Here is a 15,541-nt window from a genome sequence, read left to right on the forward strand (position 1 = left end):
CATTGATAATTTCCTCTTTATTAGGGAGAGAGATGCCTTTGACCCTGGGGGTCATATTGCAATCCTTAAGAACATAGTACATAGCATCAGGAGCCAACACAAATAAGGCTGACGTAAGTGGGCAGCCCTTTCTTATTGACCTGGAAAGAACAATATTATCAGATCTAATTCCATTTACATCAAAAATAGAATTGGATTCACAGAGTAAAGTTTGAACTATCCTACAGAATGTCTCTGGGAACCCCAGACTCACCAATATCTAAATTATGAAGCTCCACTCTATCCTATCATATGCCTTTTCAAAATCAATCAACAACATGGCCCCATTCTTCCCTGACTCCTTAGCCTACTCGAGTTATTCCCAATTGGTGATCAAATTTTGAAGGATATATTTGCCTTTAACAAATCCAGTTTGGGTAGGACTGATTATCTTTGGAAAGATTTTAACTAGCCTATTAGCCACCACTTTGGCCAGGATCTTATAGGAGACATTTAATAGCATGATAGGCCTCTAGTTCTTTATCAATGTCTTGTCCCCCTCCTTAGGGATGAGCCTGATCACCCCTTGGTTGATTTCTTTGCGAAGAGTTCCTTTATTAATAGCTTCCAAATATAGGCTATGTAGGTCACCAAAAATCCATCTGATATTCTTCTTGTAAAATTCCACCAAAAAGCAGTCTGGTCCAGGGCATCTGTCATTGTCCATTGAGGAGATGACCTTTTCAATTTCCTCTTTTGAGATGGGACTACCTACAAATTGAATGTTCTCCTCATTAAGCTTAGATGGGATCAACTCCTTAATGAGCACCTTAGCAGCCTTGTGTTCATCATTTACATTTTCTACAGTGAATAAGTTTTGGTAGAACTGAGTGAAGCACTTGAGGATCTCCTTTGTGTCAGTAATGTGGGTATTATTTTCCCAAATAGCATTTATGCTCTCTTTTGCCTATTTCTGAAGTAGCCTCTCAACCCTCTTGGCATCCTTGGCTTTCTTTTTTCCTACTATTTGGTAGAGGGTGGTCCAACTTTTAATGTTCAGATTCCATTTGCCAATATTAGAAAGTCGATGTTGCGCTTTCATGTTAAACAATCTGATGAAGGCCAGGGAAGAGCAGAGATCATCCTCCTCCAAGAGCCTAGTGTTTAAAGTGAAGGGAGCAGGTCTTCTAGAGGAGGGGTGACAAGAGGAGGAGAGATCAATACCCATTAGTATGTGGTGATGGTTTGACAATGTGTATGGGGAGACATAGTATTGATCCCCATTAGTTCCTTTGCTAATGTCAAAGTGATTTTTATTGAAGTAGAGTCTGTCCAGTTTGCAATAGATTCTCTTATTTAGCTGCTAGTAATTACACCAAGTATACCACATACAGTTGAGATGGCCTTTCCTTATAGTAATAGGGTCAACATGATGTAGTTTATTAATCATTTTGTCCCACTACAACCTTTCCATACCCTTCCATTCAAACTTGTTACCTCCTTTTTTGTCATTTGCAATTTCAATTATATTGAAATCACCCCGCACAATCCAAGGGATGTCCTCCAAACCTTCTAGCCATTTCCAAAGCTCCCCCCTCTCTCTATAGTCATTAGGGGCATATACAAAATAGATTCCAAACTTTTCATCATCCAGCTTAATAGAATCCCAGATAGCCCTAGCACAGGGGGATTGACCCCAGTTAATCACTTTGTTAGCCCATCTAGGACTAAGTAGTATGGATGTACTGCCTTTACACTTGGAATGGTTAGTGAAAAAGGATGTAGCCTCCCTCCAAATACATTTGAGGCCGATTTGCAAAGTGAAGCCAACAACCTTTAGCTCTTGAAGAAGGAGACAATCCATGTCTTTATGTCCATTAAGGAATCTCTTGATGATATATTTCCTATCAGGAGCCTCAAGGCCCCTGATATTCCAAGACATTATTTTCAGCATGGCTAACTTTATTGGGTGGGGTCCATTTGGAATTTAAATCCCTCAAAACATTTAGGCCATTCCTCTTTATTTGTGATATTGCTAGCATAAAATGCAATGGAGGAACAGGGACTACCTCTCTTTTTCCTTGCCTCAGATGTTTGTTCGGGGCCAAGGGATTCCTTCTTAGAGGAGCTATCTTTTCTATTTTTGGGGGATCTCTTCCTTCTAGACTTCATGTATTTGACCATAGTGAACCCCTCTAGTGTTCCTACCGAGCCTTTCTCAAAATTGGTGCACCTAGGAGTAAGGGGATCCATGTTGATCCCATTGCCTCATGTCAGAGTTTGCTCTACATTCAGGGTACCAATAGGCGTGCTAGAAGTACAATAGGTACTACTACCAGGGTCTCACATAGAGTCCTCTAACACATTGGATGCACCTAGAGAATCTACCAAGATCTCACCCACAATAGGATTGTATCCACAATCCTTCAAATCTAGGGTAGAAGGATTAATCTCATCAATTTTAATTTCTTCAGTAGGTCTCCTAAATGCAGCCAATTAAAGGCCCTGCCTAGAGGCGCTGCTAGGGGTATCTAATATAGGTGGAGCACCCCCATCCAAGCCCTCAAGGCCAAGCATCTACCATGCGAAGGCTTCAATTTCCAATTTCTACTTATGAAGATCTTGTTCAAGAACCTTCCTAGCTTTAGCAGCTCTTCTCAGTTTTTCCAACACAAGTTATTGAGCATTCTAGGATCTCGGACCCGAGTGAAATTCAGGGTTATCAACAAGCTCAGAGGGGTCAAAAGGGGGGATTGATCAGCGGATAGGGCATCCTTAATAGCATTATTTTAGTTCATAATAGAAACAGGCAATGAGGAAGCCGAAGAGGAAGGTGGGGATCGGGAGGGTGAGGGATGGCTAGAGGTGGGACGAAGATGTCAAATGGGGGAGGAGTGGGGGGACAAAAGTGAGCAGAGATAGTCGGAGGAGGTTCGACGGGAGTAGCTGGTGGCTCAGAGGGTGGATGACTAGAGGACGGGTTTCTGGTCGTGAAATTTTTCTTAGTTAGTAATGGGCATCTACTTCTAAAGTGACCATTCACTTTACAATAATGGCAAGCATCTATACCACCCATGTACTCAATTGGGAAACAAAAGGTTTTATTATCAAAGAAAATATCAATTTCAGTGAGGTATACAAGACCCGGTTTTAAGGGTATGAGTAATCTAGCATCGCGATGTGGAAGAACCGAGGAGAAGGAATTGATTTTTACAATTTTGACCAAGGGTTCGGCAATCCTATCTATACAAGACCAGAGAAAAGGGGGAATATTTTTTATAGTTATCCATTTTGGACTAGAAAGGGCACGAATTTCATCATTACAAGACTTAGGGTCCCAACATACTGCCCTAAAAGTCGAATTCCCCACCAACCAGTACTGTTTATTAACAATTTTTCTTTGGCTTTCCTTATTATTAAAAAAATTAAGAACAAACCCATTTGAATCATTCTACAAAATGAATAATGAAACCCTAACTTATTGACCCACACATCTTGCAACCATTTGTTCATATATTGACGAGATGGTACCTTATTTACATCAAAAGTGGTAAAATAAATAGCCGAGTCCCTAAGCCTAGAAATCTCAGAGGAAATAGTAGAAAGAATTGAACCATTGGGTTTAATGATGATACAATTGGAGGGGGAAACCTCACCTTCTTCTTGTGCAATATGGGCTTCATCTTCATGCGGTGTCGCTGCCTCAAATCTTGCATCAACAGGGAAAAGAAGTTGTTTTCCCTCCACCGCCTGGCTAAAGGTATTTTGTCTTGAGTACTCGGTCTCAGCGGCATGAAGATTGTGTGGTTTATCATTGTTTTGGCCTGCTTTTTTCGCCTCCATTAATTATGGTAGGCCTGAAATTAATGTTTGAGAGCTACCTAGCGAAGCCAGGGAGCCCTCACATGCGGTTGCGGTCTGCAACAAGCAATACCCTCAAAAAATGTTCCCTAGTTGAAAAGCGCTCAGAACCCTTGTGGTTAACCAGTTCGACAATAATTATAATTAATATCAAAGTCTCAAGATAATATTCAAATTAGTACATTGGTTATATGTTCTTAGAAAAGTTAATAGGAAATATTATAAGTTCTTTATTAAATTAGTTAAATAAAATAAATTCATAAAAAAAAATATCATGAGAATTAAACATTTTAAATAAAAAAATTATGAATCAAATATTTATATTTTAAAATAATATTAATATTATATTTCAAATTTTTTTTTTTAATCTTATTACTTTAAAAATGTCTATCTCAAATGAACTTAAAATTTAAAAAATGTACTTTTAGTTTTTAATATATTAGACACCTTTTGGATTACTACCAATAAATGATACATTACTTGCCTCTACTTATGCATTTAGAGATTAGTGCCCTTATTAAACACTCTCATTTAATTTTTAATAATTATTACAATTATCAACCCAACTAATAAATCTAGACTAATTGTAATTATACATTATATTTATTTGATTGGCCTAGATTATTAATGCAAAGAATTTTATTTTCTTACATAAATTGGTCAACCTAATATGTCATATGTCTCCACATAGGCTTTAGCACTAAGGTTTATTTATTCTACATTAAGATTTAATATTTATTTATTTCTTCTTTACCCTCTCTCCAAGATTTAGCTAGGGTTTTATTTTCTCTTTCATTTCATATATGCATACTTTTGTAAGGTTTTAAATATTAAATTTCAAATATCATACATACAAAAATTGTGAATAAAATAATTTTAGATTAAAATAAATATAAATATTACAATTCAAAAAACTTCATTTTATCTTAGTGCTTTAAAAATGTTTGCCTCAAATGAACTTAAAAATAAAAGAGTGTACATTTTTGTTTCATATATTAAACATCGCTTAGGTTATGCCAAACCCCATGTTGGTGTTCCTACCTGCATAATGACAATCATGAGTGATATAAAGTTCTTAGCCTCACTGGAGCAGTGGAAAATAAAGAATTATTATGGTAAAATGATAATGATTACCTCATATGTGAAGTTGTATCTTGGATTCCAGACAAGGCATTGATGGGATCTTGCAAGTGTTAGTACACTATATGATAAAAAATAGGAAATATTATTACTTCAATTATTCTTGATTGTATACTTGATAGTGTTATAAGATTTCTCAACTCTATAGACTTTAATTACTTGATCCTTATAGTGTATGATTTCCAATTATAATGTGTGAAAAATATTGCTAGATCAATTAGATTGCTTAATTAATTTTCAAATGATAGCAGGACTCACCTTTATAGGTGACTTCTACCTTTTCATCAATAATTATCCAAATAGAGCCTAACACAAGATACCACCATTAAGGACCCATCATCAAATTTCAAATATTGAAAAATGGAGCCAAATTGGAAGGATATTGTCATGCTAGGTGCCCTTATCCATCCTAATTAAGCTACACAAATATCAAGACTTTAGGGGGTGAGACCAATGTTGTGAATCTAGGCTTAGTTTGAGCATTTTTGCACTAGATCAAATTCTACCTCCAAAACAAGTGTTGAACATACTATAAAATTGTAAGGGGTATATAGTCTATAATGTTGTATGAGAAGTGATACAAATTGGAGTATATTACATGAAAATGGGTTTGGTTGAGAAATTTAGAGGGTTTTCGTTGAGCCTCTTTGAGATGAATGAATGGATTATAGTCAAATGGAACCCTATTTGGATTGTGATGATCAAATTTATCCTTGTGTATGAGGGGTTTTTGTTGTGGTTTTTGATAATCTGCAAAATAGAAACTGTAGTCACATAAATCTATCCATTTAATTAAATGAATATTTACTATTTATTTGATTAATAAACCACCAGTCACTAGTTAATTAAATTAATATTTAATTAATTCATCCTCAAACTATTTTCCTATTAATTAAATAAATTATTAAATTTAATTAAATTAATTCATTAAACCAAATTCATAATCAATTAAATGAATAAATCCTATTTATTTAATCTAATCCCCTTTCCTCTTTTAAATAAATAATTAAAGCATTTATTTAAATCCCTAAACTACCCCCCACTTGCAATCTCCTACAAATGCAAGTTGCAACCACAATTAAAATAAATTAATTTTCTTTTAATTAAAATCCCTATTTTCCCTCACCCATAAAACCCACTTGCAATCCTAAATCCCCTTCTAGACCCTTCTAACCACTTTCTAATAATTCCTAATTAGCCTAGTCCATCTCCTAAATATTGTCACATTCCTAAAAAACTTGAAGTCACTTCTCAAAGCCTCAAAGTCTTTGAAAAAAATTTAATGCTTTATGTGTTCAAAAAGCTAACCCCTAAAGTCTTCCAAACCACTAATGGCTCTTACATGACCATTAATGACTCTTACATAACCGTTTATGGTTAACTCAACTCACCCACATGGTTAGAGACTTTACCTCTAACTCAACCTCCATTTGACTCATGGGTCTCTTCAAGCATTTATTGCTTTGACCATGGTTATCCTCACTAAACCTTGCACAAGAGTTGATCCATTGGATAAAGACATTATTTTTCTAATTTTTTATTCCCTCCACTCATTCTCTCTCCTATTCTAATCCTAGTCCCACCTAACATTTCCTCCAATCCCCCTCCTAATGAATCGTTAATGGCTAATCGTCATGAATAGGCACAAAGTGAACTCCTTGCTTTTAAACAATCTTTTCGTAGGTGATTGTAAGATTTTCAAAATCCCACATTCCTCCAGGTATCCCCTCTCTCAAGAAATTTTTAATTCCTTTTTTATTTCTCCAATCCTCATAATATCCTTTTTGGGAGAATTCTTTAATTCCTCCAATGCACCTTGTGGAGTGTGGAGATACGAACTGCCTTTAAGGCATATTTCTTGGTCTCCACACCCTCTCTTGGAGCTTGTGTGAGCTCACAAGTAAATCTTAGCCCTTCATCTCGAATCCATCCTAGCCATCCATTTTTCTCTCCTCTTCCTATAAATAAAAGGGCTCCATCCCTTCATTTGGACATCTCGAAATCCAGTAAGCTTATGCTACGCTTTTGAGCCTAGGAAATCATCTTGGCAGCTTCATCATTTTCATCATTATCATCCTCCTAAAATCCATTTCATGTTGTGCACATCATTGGAGAGCCATCCACATCTAGCAATCAAAGGAGCACATCAAGTGGAGCATTATCAAGGGGCGCCTTCACTTCATCAAGCTCAATCTGAAGAAGAAGAAGGTAAAATAGCAAGGTAAAATGGTCTTTTCATCTATTTTATCATTTTGTAGGTTTATCTTGTTATGTTTTGATCATTTAACCTTCTAATCTATTTTCCCCTCTTCAAGTTCATTCTGATGTATGTGGACCTATGTTCGTACCTTCATTGGGGGGATTTTTGTATTACGTAATATTTGTTGATGACTACTCTAGGAAAACTTGGATCTACTTTCTGAAATGTAAAGAATCAGAAGAGATCCTTAATAGGTTTAAAGAATTCAAATCACTAACAGAGAAATACTCTGGTAACAAAATTAAAACCCTAAGAACTAATAATGGGGGGAATACACATCAGAATTATTTAAAGAGTTTTGTAAAAATTCAAGGATTAAGAGGGAGTTAACAATACGCTATAACCCTCAACAAAATTGGATAGTTGAGAGGAAAAATAGGACAATCGTTGAAGCTGCCAAAGCTATGATTCTTGATCAGAATCTAAATGTCAATCTTTGGGCAGAAGCAACTAGCATTGTTGTATATATTCAAAATAGATGTCCTCACTCTCATCTTGAAGATAAGACCCCTGAGGAAGTCTTTACTAAATCAAAACCTGATATTAGCCACCTTAAGATATTTGGAGGCCTTGTCTATATTCATGTACCTAGGGTGAAAAGAATTAAATTAAATCCTTCAGGAAAAAGGGGAATCCTTGTAGGATATAGTGACAACATTATACTCAACCAAGAAAAGTATACCTTGGATATTCTGAAGAGATTCAGAATGCTAAACTATAGGCCTATGACATCTCCTATGGAAACCAATTTACATAAACTTACAGAAGCAACAGTAGAGTCACAACCCATAGACCCTACTGAATACAAACAGATGATTGGATCCCTAATGTACCTGATAAATACAAGGCTAGATATCTGTTATGTAGTTAATGCACAAAGTCAGTTTATGTGTGAACCTAAGGAGATACACCTGCTTGCAGTAAAACACATTATGAGATACCTACAAGGTACCCTAAACCTTGGTCTCAAATAGAAGAAAGTTGATATAGACCTACATGGATTTACAAATTCGGATTGGGCTAGAAGTGTGACTGACAGAAAAAGCACTTCAGGATATTTCTTCAGTCTAGGTTCAGCTATGATATCTTGGATCAGTAGGAAGTAGTCTTCTGTAGCTCAAAGCTCCACGGAGGCCAAATACATTACAGCTTCTATGGCTGCCTGAGAAGCAGTATGGCTTAGGAAGCTTCTTGTGGGGTTGTTTGGGGAGCCTATGAAACCCACTCTTATACATTGTGACAATCAGAGCTGTATAAAACTTTCAATAAATCTAGTGTTCCATGAAAGATCCAAGCATATTGAGATTCCATACCACTATGTGCGAGATATGGTAGACAGGAATGTGGTCCAATTAGAATATTTTTGTACAAGAGATCAAACTACAGATATTCTAACCAAACCTCTTTCTAGAGTGAAGGTTGATCACTTCAGAAAAGGTTTAGGTATGATAGAAAGGTAATTTACTTTGTAAATTTGTATTTGCATATCAATATGATGTTTAATGTGTAAACTTCTTTGTCATGATAGGACATTTTGGATTCAATCCCCTAGGTTCATATCTAAGAGGTGACGATCTCTCAAGATAATGAACATTTATATGCAGATATTAAAAGGTGACGATCTTATAATGTCCAAACAAGTTATCATGTTGGATCTCTGGTGTGTCATGGATGTGCCATGATTGTGTTGTGGTAAAACACTTGTATAAGGTGTTAGTGCACATATCACAACTTGAATAAGATGAGAATTTTTAATCTCTCATATGATTATCCTTAAGTATTGCATGTCTAGGCAATACTGATATCACCGGCTTAGTTGATATCTTGTCATCACAAGATTGACGTGATGGAAATTTTGTATCACGTGTTTAGGTGATACTTCATATCATGTGATTAGGTGATATAATTTTCTAGAGAGTTAGATTGTGTAAAGAATGCTAACTATCATTTGAATTATGATGCTTGATATATTATTTGCATTTATCTTACCTAGCTAAGAAGGAGTGTTAATGCATGATAGCTTCGGTAAGTTAAATGATTTAATGAGAGATAAATGAAGTCTCTCATTCAATCATTTATCCTATTGATAATTATGATGAATAACTTCAAGCTATGAATCCTTCATTGGATAAACCATTCTTCCTTTGTATATGATCAATCTAATTAGTTCGATCAAATGCTTAGCTATCGATTATCATTCTATAGCATAGAATCCCGATTTAATATCTATTACATTATTTATGTTCACCGATTATTAAATCAGGTTAACCAATGCAATCTGATTTATTTCGGTTAACTTATTTCATAATAAACAAATGATTATCGGGTAAACCAAACACCGATTAGTATCGATCTTAATATAGGTTTGCACTGATTGATATCGGGTGATACACCGATTAATATCAGGTGGCAAAATAAACATACACCGATTGTTATCAGGTGTTAAGACAAGCATACATCGATAAGCATACACTGATTGTTATCGGGTGTTAATGTAAGCATACACCGATTGGTATCCGTTGTTAAATGAACACTATGTATTATTATTGTGATTAGCAAAGGGGCACGATCAAGTAATGTCTTGATCGACCATGTCTAAAAGACATGACCGGTCAAGGCATTGCTTGATTGTACCTAGCTTGCTATATATATCAAATGACATTTGTGAGAAAGGATATCAAAATTAATAAATGCTCCTCTCACCTGCCATACAAAAGAAAATAGTCAGATTTATATTTAAATCAGTGTTACATAGAACAAGATATTATCAACCAGAATATAACTTGCATATTGAATGTAAATTGAACATCATTTACACAATTGACTACCCATTGTTTGAAACAAAAAAGTGATAGCCAAGCCACTTAGTGGAGAGATGTATCCCCCATTATTATTTGATGGAGAAAGAAGATTATTGCCAAGATGACAATACCCTTGATGTGACCCTAAAAATTCCTTTGGGGATGACAATCAAAATGATCCACCAAGGAAAGTTTATGTCAAACCAAAGATTTAAGATGGATATCCTTTTATAGGTAGAGATAGCATTAAGGTCGCTAGATCTTGTTCTGAATGAGGATTGTGTCTATTAGAAAAAGAGATCTATTATCATGTCTCTCAAGGGAAGTAAATCCCTCCTAGAGAAATTAGATGACGTTAAGAGTGCTAGGGATGTAGAGGATAACTAGATAGTGGTGGAAAGAAAAAATAAGAAAATGAGGTAATTTTTAACATGCTTCTTGGTTCCTAGGCCAAATGTGAAGCAATGTCTTAGCATGACAACACACTGGGGAGATATTTAGATCTTTTTATAGTTCTCATGTATTTGGTACAAGGGATGTTATTTGTCGGGACGAGGCCACTCATTTGTGACGTCACCTAGCAAATTCCCACATTCACAAATTAAAAAAAAATCTCAGAACAAAATTTAAAATAAACTGAAATGCAACTAAAATAAAATAGTATGCATGTAGTAAATAAAATAATTCTAAAGTAAAATAAAATAGCTTTGGTTAAAATTAAAATATGCATCTATGTATGTAAGTAGTAAATAAAATAATTTTATTAGATTTTTGTACAACAATGAATTAACACATTTACACATTGGAAAATGATGTAATTGTGTGCAAGGTCAAAATTCTTCACAATGTATGTTTATACATTTCTAATTAGACATATCCATATGCAATTATCTCACACCTTATTCACATAGATGCAAATTCCTTCCCTTATGCTTAAATTACTTTACAATTACAAATATTTATATGGACCTATATCTCACTTTATCCACATAGATACACATTATTGTGTAGTCATCCAAATGTATTAACTTCTTCTTATGCATTATGTTAACTAATTGATTTTACTGTTTCCATGTCCTATGTCATTTTTATGGATGCAAGATGGAGACTATAGCTACAACCTTTATTATTTACATGATTTTTTGTTATACACTAGCATTTAAATAATATTCAATTCTATTCATTGTTATTATCTATTAAGGTTTTATAATCTCTTACATTCAAGAAGAAAAATGAGCTAGAAAGACTTCCATTAATAAACTAAAACTAACCTAGATTTTCACATTCATTTGTAGGAGCATTTGCTGTATTTGATATTATATCTAAGTTTCCTTGACGTTGATCTAGTAGAATAAGTTACTTCACAACATAGTGGTAGTGCTTATTTGCTCGCGCCTTTATCTAATTGTTCCATGCCTGTAAGCATATTTTTACTGTTTTCGGAAGGATTAGGTGGGTTATATTGCGCGAAACATGGATCGTAAACACAAACAAGAGCACCACGAGCAGTCAAGTTGTTTTCAAGCCCATCAAACTACCCATATTGAAGGGCGGGAGCTTTTGTTAACTGGAATGTAGCGGAAAATCTTTACCTTTCAACTGAGTAATCTGTCGGTAAATGAAGATTGAGATGGAATACAATACAATGAAATGAACCATAAATTTACTGCAATAAGTTTTGCTGAAACAACGCACTGTGTTTATTTTCATTCGCATCAAACTCCCCATGTTAAAGGCTGAGAGCTTTTGCAGAATCAAATACAGGGGAAAATGTTTAGCTTTCTTTTGAATAATCGGCTAGTAGATGAAGATTGAGATGGAATACAGTGCAATGTAATGAGCCATTTATAGAGAAAGCCATACAGTTACAGCAATGCTTGTAATAACTTTTGCTAAAACACCGCATTCAAAGTCATATGGCGTAGTAGGGACGGTGAAATTCACGAATAAAGCCATTCAAACAAGTAGTTGCAATTTTATTCAGTATTGATGCTCTACAACAAAGACGAGTGCAATAAAACATTTGTGGAAACAGAAGAGGTATTATTTGTGAGGTGTGCCTGGTGCCTGGGTTTGAGTGGGTATCTAGGGGCTGAGACTGAGAAGCCGCCCATGTGCCCACTTCTATCCTAAGAAAGCAGACTTGTTGGTGAGCAAGGAGGTCTAGTGTCTGGAGCAATGCCCTTGCAGCTCGCACCATCTGCTAACCTTCCTGTCAAATTAGCCGTCTTGGTGGGTGGTGGAGGTGGTGGGCAGCGTGGGTCTAGAGCATTGCCACTGCAGCTCGCACCATCTGCTAACTTTCCAGACAAATTAGCAGCCTTCTTGGTGGGTGGTGGTGGGCAGCGTTTGTCTGGAGCATTGCCATTGCAGCTCGCGCCTTTACCTAATTGTTCCATGCCTGTAAGCATATTTTTACTGTTTTCGGAAGGATTTGGTGGGTTATATCGCGCGGAAACATGGATCGTAAACACAAACAAGAGCACCACGAGCAGTGCAGTTGTTTTTAAGCCCATCAAACTACCCATATTGAAGGGCGGGAGCTTTTGTTAACTGGAATGCAGTGGAAAATCTTTACCTTTCAACTGAGTAATCTGTTGGTAAATGAAGATTGAGATGGAATACGATACAATGCAATGACCCATTTATAGAGGAACCCATAGATTTACTTCAATAAGTTATGCTGAAACAACGCATTCAAAGTCGCGACGTAGCAGGGACCTTAAAATTAGCGAAATTTTGCCTCAAAGATGATTTGACACATCTTTGACCGTGTACAAGCAAAACCCTAATTTTTAGTATTCAGGTCGCTGTTCAATTTAATGTATTTGACCTTGAAATAAGGTGGTTTCGAGGAAGTTATACCCAAAAAAAATTGTATATTCAAATTGAAATATATATATAAAAGAAGTTAACGATATCAATTTAAAGTTATTTTATTTACTAAAATAATATTTTTATCTTGAAATTATTATTTTCCTATATATATTTTTTATTTCTAAAATATTGTGTTTAAACTCATACCCAAGGATGGTGACAAGGCCCTCATTAAGAACTAAAGACCCATTACCCTTCTCAATGTGTCCTATAATATCTTGGCTAAAATGTTGGCCGTCTGACCAGAAAAGATCCTGCCCAAGTTCATCTACCCCACCCAAACCGGCTTCATTAAAGGTAGGTATATTCTGGAAAATCTCATCACAAGTTGGGAAGCCATGGAATGGTCTAAAGTTTCTGGTCAAGAAATTGCTATCTTTCTCCTTGGCTTTGAGAAAGCCTATGATAAGGTGGAATGGGACTTTATTATTATGATGCTTGAAGCCTTTGGCTTTCCTAGTGAATTTTGTACTTATGTCAAGGTCCTCCTTCAAGATGCCTCTGCTCAGATTGATGTGAATGGCTCCCTCCTCTCTTCCATTATGCTCTCTCGGTCCATTAGACAACGCTACCCCTTGGTCCCTGCTCTCTTTGTTATTGCCTCTAATGCTTTATTCTACCTCCTTAGGGATAACTCCCTCTCCCCAAAGGTTAATGGGATTAGGCTCCCTGATGATAATGAATTGATGAATATTTAGTTTGCTAATGACATGACTCTTTTTATTTAGATCACCAAGCAAAACATGGGTAACATTAGGCTTAAAATCCAATGCTTTGGGTCAATTTTTGGAGCTTGGATCTCCCAAACCAAGTCTACCTTCCTTAGCTAGATGGATCACCCCCCTGACTGGTTTGGACACCTTGGCTACCAATGGGGTGGTCCTACCAAAATCGTTAGATACCTTGGAGTTCCCTTCTCTGTGTCCCCTTCCCTCAAAGATATGTGGCTCTGGGTTAAGGAGAAAATTGATAAGAAACTTAGTAAATGAAACAATAGATTCCTCTCCCTGGCTGGCAGGGTTCAATTGTGCCAAAACATCCTCTCCTCCTATAATATCTACTACTCCTCTGCTTGGATGTTTAGCAACTATCAAATCTTAGAAATTGAAAAGGTTGTTAGAGGGTTCTTTTGGTCTGATGGCAAAGGTAATAATAAATTACACGTTTTTAACTGGAAGTGGTGCCATATTGAGAAATCTCTTGGTGGCCTTGGATTAAAGGATCTTAGGATCCAAGCTATTGCCCTTGTGGCTAAATGGATCTTCCATTCTCTCAAAGGTTAGGAACCTTGCAAGGTTCTAATCAGACACAATATTGAGAGGGTTGTCCCTAAGAATGCTAAGTCTTGGAAGGGTCTACATCTCACCGACCTTGTGGCCGATGGTTTTCCTATTTCTGTCTAGGGCACTTGTGTGTTCAAGTCTAGTTGGAAAGCCTAGGAACATGTTAGGGGGTTTTTGGTCAACACTAGTGTCAACAATGGTGACCTGATTCATGGAGAGAGATCCTTATGGTGGAACCTCTTTCACACTGCTGGCAAACCCTTGGCCCTTAATCAGGGATGCTCAGCTAGAGCTTGGGCCAGCAAAGGGATCAAATATCTTATTGATGTTTTGGAACATGATACTCTTATCATGTGGAAAGATCTCAGCTCAAAGTTTAACTTCGCCCTGCTCAAAAAAGAACCTACAACATGATTAAGAAGGCTTGTATTGATTTCGGTCTTCCTCAAGACTGTGATGTTGATTCTCATAGATTTCTATCTTTTAAATGGGCTGATGGTACTATTTTGGCTAAAATTAAGGCTCATAACATTTACTCTGTCTTAACCTAAGAGGCTTCCATCATTAAGCTTGTTAACATTTTATGGTATTCTGATCTGCCTATTATGCAGTGGCAAAAGACCTTCAGCATGTTATGGAAAAGTCTGATCGAGCCAAAAATCAAGTGCTTTAAATAGCTTATGATACTTAATAGACTTCCTCTTCAGAGGAATTATGATAATAATTATTTGTGCTCTATTTGTAAACTTCTTGAGACTGGCAGGCATATTTTCTTTGATTGCTCCATTGCTAAGGAAATTTGGTTAATGTTTGGCTTTTCTATCCCTGATCCTGTGAATACTATGGAAATTATTTCTGGGCACATTAAAGGATTGAAAAAGGATGCTAATATCTTTTGGTTTACTTTATCTGCCAATATTCTTTGGTATATTTGGAAAATTAGGAATAGTGATAGGTTTGAAGGCCAAGCCAGGGCCCTTACCGATTACCGAATCCTTTCGAAGACTCACATTCTTCAAAATTGTCATGCAGGTTGCCTCTACTATGAACGCTGAGAGGCACAAGCTCCTGAGGTTCCTCAAGGATGATCACATCACCATGTTCATCAATGAGATGAAGGATGGTTATGAGTGGAGGCACAATGAGGACAACCTATCCTCCTTTGAGGAGGCTCTAGAGAAGATGAACAACGAAATTAAAGATAACAGGGAGCCCTCCTATGCCCAAGTTGAGATGTTGGCATAGATTTAGAGCCAATAGACCATTGTTTGGATGGAAGGACCTCTGAGATGCGCGACATGGGTTGAACCCCATGACGACATCCTCTCTTGATGCTTTTG

The sequence above is a fragment of the Cryptomeria japonica genome, chromosome 3 (assembly GCF_030272615.1).
Source record: "Cryptomeria japonica chromosome 3, Sugi_1.0, whole genome shotgun sequence".
NCBI lineage: Eukaryota > Viridiplantae > Streptophyta > Pinopsida > Cupressales > Cupressaceae > Cryptomeria > Cryptomeria japonica.